Consider the following 5545-nt stretch of genomic DNA (forward strand, 5'->3'; position numbering starts at 1 on the left):
AGCAAGTCTACCAGTGCCGTTTTTAAAATAGCATTTGCTCACTTCAAGTGTCTGTGTCATATTTTGATTATTCTCCCAATATTTCAAACTTTTTCATCACTACTATATTTGTTATGATGATCTGTGGTGACCTGGGGGCACCATGCCCATATAAGACAGAAAACTTAATCTGTAACTGTATGTGTTCTGACTACACCACCAACCAGCCATTCCCCCATCTCTCTCCCTCTCCCTGGACCTCCCTATTCCCTAAGACACAACAATATTGAAATTAGGACAATTGATAACCCTACAATGGCCTCCAAGTGTTCAAGTGAAAGGAAGACTCACACATCTCTCACTTTAAATCAAAAGCTAGAAAATATTTAAACTTAGTGAGGAAGGCATATCAAAAGCTGAAACAGGCCAAAAGCTAGGTCTCATGTGCCAAACAGTTAGCCAAGTTGAGAGTGCAAAGGAAGAGTTCTTGAAGGAAATTAAAAGTGCTATTCTAGTGAATACAGGAATGAAACAGCCTTACTGCTGATATGGAGAAAGTTTTAGTGGTCTGGATAGGAGATCAAACCAGCCTCAACATTCCCTTAAGCCAAAGCCCAATCCAGAGCAATGCCCTAACTCTCTTCAATTCTATGAAGGCTGATAGAGGTAAGGAAGCTGCAGAAGAATACTTTGAAACTAGCAGAGGTTGGTTCATGAAGTTTAAGGAAAGAAGCTATCTTCATAACATAAAAGTCCAGGTGCTAATGTAGAAGCTGTAGCAAGTTATCGAGAAGATCTATATAATTAACGAAGGTGGCTACACTAAACAGCAAATTTTCAGTGTAGATGAAACAGCCTTATGTTGGAAGAAGATGCCATCTAGGACTTGCACAGCTAAAGAGGAGAAAATGTCTTGCTTCAAAGTTTTAAAGGACAGGCTGACTCTCTTGTTAGGAGCTAATGTGGCTGGTGACTTTAAATTGAAGCCAATGCTCATTTACCGTTCGAAAAATCCTAGGGCGTTTTAGAATTATGGTAAATTTACTCTGCCTGCACTCTATAAATGGAACAACAAAGCCTGGATGACCTCATATTTGTTTACAATATGGTTTACTGGCTATTTCAAGTCCTCTGTGGAGATCTACTGCTCAGAAAAAAAGATTCCTTTCAAAATATGGCTTATTGACAACACATCTGGTCACCCAAGAGCTCTGAGGGAGACGTTCAGTGAAATTAATGGTGTTTTCATGCCTGCTAACACAACATCCACTCTATAGCCCACGGAACAAGGAATAATTTTGCCTTTCAGGTCTTATTATTTAAATGCATTTTGTAAGGCTATAGCTGCCATAGATAGTGAGGCCTCTGATGGATCTGGACAAGTAGATTGAAAACCTCTGGAAAGGATTCACCATTCTAGATGCCATTAAGAACATTCATGTTTCATGGGAAAAGGTCAAAATATCAACATTCACAGGAGATTAGAAGAAAGTGATTCCAATCCTCATGGGTGACTTTAATGGGTTCAAGGCTTCAGTGGAGGACGTAACTACAGATGTGGTGGAAATAGCAAGAGAACTAGAATTAGAAGTGGAGCCGGAAGATGGGACTGAACTGCTGCCATCTCATGATAAATCTTTCACAGATGAGGAGTTGCTTCTTATGGATGAGCAAATAAAGTGGTTTCTTGAAGTGAAAACTACTGGTAAAGATGCTGTGAAGATTGTTAAAATGACAACAAAAAAATAGAATATTACAGAAAATTGGTCGATAAAACAGCAGGGTTTGAGAGAATTGACTCCAATTTTGAATGAAGTTCTACTGTGGGTAAAATACTATCAAACAGCCCTGCAAGCTTCAGAGAAATCGGTTCATGAAAGGAAGAGTCAATCAATATGGCGACAATGTCAGTCATCACTGTCTTACTTTAAGAAATCGCCACAGCCATTCCAACCTTCAGCCGCCACCACCCTGATCAGTCAGCTGCCACCAACATCAAGGCAAGACCCTCCACCAGCAAAAAGATTACGACATGCTGAAGGTTCAGATGATAGCATTTTTAGTAATAAAGTACTTTTAATTTAAGGTATGTACATTGTATTTTTAGACATAATGCTATTGCACACTTAATAAACTACAGTATAGTGTAAACATAACTTTTATATGCACTAGGAAACCAGCAAGTTCATGTGACTCACTTCTTTGTGGTATCTGCTTCATTGCTGTGGTCTGGAAGTAAACCCACAATATCTCTGAGGTATGTCTGTAGTTTTTTGTTTGAAATTTTAGTTTCTCAAAAATATCTAAAGTTAAAAGACATAGATCAAATCAGGAAAATATATGCCATAATATTATAAAGGAGAATTCTCAACATGTGAAGAATTCATGGAAATTGAATAATGTAAACATATCTAAGAATCAACAGATATATGAGAAATGAATATTGGTAAAGTAATTAAACAAGGAAACCATTAGACTGAGATGGCTCTAATACCTTGGCAGCCTAGTAAGCAAAGTGAAGCCAGCCTAAGCCAGAGTTGATTCCTGTAAATGCCTCAAGTTAAGAAATTGAAAATTAAGACCAACCAGTCACAAACAGCCAAGGAGATTTTCCCAAATACGCTCACTGCTTAAGCTATGGCCAAACAATTCCCTTGCTTGTTTCCGCATCTGCTCTGCGAAAGCCTTTCCCTTGGCTCCTGCTGGTGAAGCACTGCGAACCACTTCCGGTTTGGCATTGCCCTATTCAAATGGATGTTTGCTCAAATAAACTCTTCAAAAGTATAATGTGCCTCAGTTTATCTTTTAACAATATGAATAGCCAACTTATGGAAGAGAAATGAGAAAAATGATTCCACATCAATAGTCATTTTAAAAGTGCAAACTGAAATAACAATAAGATTTATTTTCACATATCTGAGTAGCAAAAACATTTTTTTAATGTTAATTATCTTGGTAAGGTGATGAGAAAACATACATTCTCCTACAATGTTTGTGGGCATATAAATTAGTACAACTTTCTGGAAGCTTTCTGGAAGCTCTCAATTTTAAGAGCCTTATTCTCTTGCTCAAATAATAGCTAATTCTAGAGATCTACCCTAAAGAAATGGTCAGAAATGTGGTCAAAGATTTATATAAAAAGATGTTCATGGTAGTACTATCATAGCAAAAGCTGTCCAAAAATGAGAAAATGACTAATGAAATTATGGTAGATGCATAATGGAATACCATTCATTGTTTAAAAGTATAATCATAGATGTACTTCTTTTGACAAAGAATGACAGTCACAATATATTATTTAGTAAAAGTAAGTATATAGAAATGAAAATAGAGTATAAATCTCAACCATACAAAGATATTCACACGGAGAAATGACTACTAAGTGCCACCCTAAAATATTAATAGTGCTTATCTCTTGGTTGACAGGAGTATAGGTTAGAATGCAGATTCCACTCCTGTATAAAGGCCCAAAACTGAGCATACAGAGTTTTTGGCTGATACAGTGGCTTCACACTTGAGGGACTCAAGCTCCTTCTATCTCGTTTGTTTAATATCCCTACAATAGTTCACATCTTCTTAATGTGAATGAAGAGTGTTGCCTTCATTCACATCAAAAAAAGTTCAGCCCTGCATTTACATTCCAGATATCAGGAAGGAAGGAAGACAGATCATGATGGCTACCCTTCCTCTCTTTAAGGGTACAACTCGAAAACTCCATACATAACATCCACTCATATCCCATGGGCCAGAGCTTAAACACATGGCCACGTGCAGGTAAAGTGAGGCTGAAAAGTGAAGTCATAAGTTGGTTGATTTTGTGATTAACCAAAAAGTCTATTACTGTGTAAAAAGGAATAACATATTAGGAGACAATTTCTGCCACAGTCTACCTCTTTGGCCACCTCAAGACCTATGTGTTCTTTTCCTCACATACATAGAACACGTTCACCCACTTCTCAAAAGAGACAACCCCAAAATTTCATCTGTTTGTTAAATGTAGCATAAAGTCTAGGAATTCTGGGAGAGCTCAGTCCTCTCCATCAGATTGAGGTCCTACAAAATAAAAGACAAGTTACCTTCCTCCTCCACCTAACACACATAATATACAATGGTTGGATAGAAACGGGGCAGCTGCATCAAAAATTCCCATTCATACAGTTGCTCCCAATAAAATAAAACTTACCAAATCATGTACACAATCTGTATGCTGAAAATTAAAATGCTCATGACAGATATCAAAAGAGACAAAGAAATGGAGATATAGACTGTATTCATGGACTGAAAGACTCAACACAACAAAGATGTCAATTCACCCCAAATTGATTTATAAGCTTAATGCTCCTACCAAAATCTCAGCAAGGAAATTTTGTCTATGTTTTTTCAGACAGAGACAAACTTACTTATTCTAAAATTTGTATGGAAAGGCACAGGTGCTAGAATAGCTAGTACGTTCTTGAAAAATAAGAATCAAATGGGAGGAATTACTCTAGCCAATATCATGGCTTACAATATAGCTATACAATCAAGACAGTTTGGTGTTGGCAGAGAGATAGACACATAGACCAAAATAAAAGAATAGAGAAATTATAAATAGACCCACACAGATATTTCCAACTGATTTTTGACAAAGATGCAAAAGCAATTCAATGGAAGAAGTCTTGCCTTTTAACAAAATTATGGTAGCACAATTTGACATCTATAGACAAAGAAAAAGAAAGAACTCAACCTAAACCTTACACATTATGAAAATTAACTCAAAAGGGATCCCAGATTAAATGTATAATATAAAACTGTAAAACTTTAGAAAAAACATAGGATAAAATATTCAGGATCTAGGTCTAGTCAAAGAATTCTTAAACTTAACACCAAGCCATGATCCCCGAAAGGAAAAATTTATGTTAGACCTCATCAAAATTTAAAACTTTTGCTCTGTGAAAGTCCCTGTTAAGAAGATAAAAAAGACAAGCTGCAAATTGGGAGAAAATATTTGCAAAACACAAATCCTACAAAGAACTAGTATCTAAAATACACAAGGAACCCTCAAAACTCAACAGTAAAAAAAAAATCCAATCAAAAAATGAGCTAAAGACATGAACAAACACTTCATGGAAGAGAAAAAATTTGTGGGAAAGAAACACATGAAAAGAAGTTCAACATCATTAGCCATTAGGGAAGTGCAAATTAAAACCACAATGAAGTATCACTACTGCAATATTGTGATTTATAGGAAAAATATATATTTGATCTTCTTTCACAGTTCCTGGCTCACAGCTTACAAAATCCTTGAAATCTCCCCAGTGATCAGAGCAATGGAATAATAGTTGGTCTCTTGTCCTCAGTTCCCCACCCAAAGGTGGGGGGCTGGTTGCAAGAGAATCAACCATGTGATTAGAGGGTTGGCAATTTCGGTCTCACCCGATTCTCAGGTAGGGGAGAGGGGCTGGAGGTTGTATCGATCGCGTTGACCAATAACTTGATCAATCATGACTATCTAACGAAGCCTCCATAAAAACCCAAAAGGACAGATCTTTGGCCTTTCTTGGAGAGCTTCTACACAGCCGAACCA

The 5545-nt window shown here is 36.9% G+C and overlaps 1 pseudogene; it reads left to right on the plus strand.

The window, feature by feature from the left end:
* The first annotated feature begins 294 nt into the window (after positions 1-294).
* On the plus strand, positions 295-2022 carry LOC113625499 (tigger transposable element-derived protein 1-like; annotated as a pseudogene).
* Positions 2023-5545: the final 3523 nt, after the last annotated feature.

The sequence above is a fragment of the Aethalodelphis obliquidens genome, unplaced genomic scaffold (genome assembly GCF_003676395.1).
Source record: "Aethalodelphis obliquidens isolate GAN/ISIS:26980383/991018 unplaced genomic scaffold, ASM367639v1 scaffold15, whole genome shotgun sequence".
NCBI lineage: Eukaryota > Metazoa > Chordata > Mammalia > Artiodactyla > Delphinidae > Aethalodelphis > Aethalodelphis obliquidens.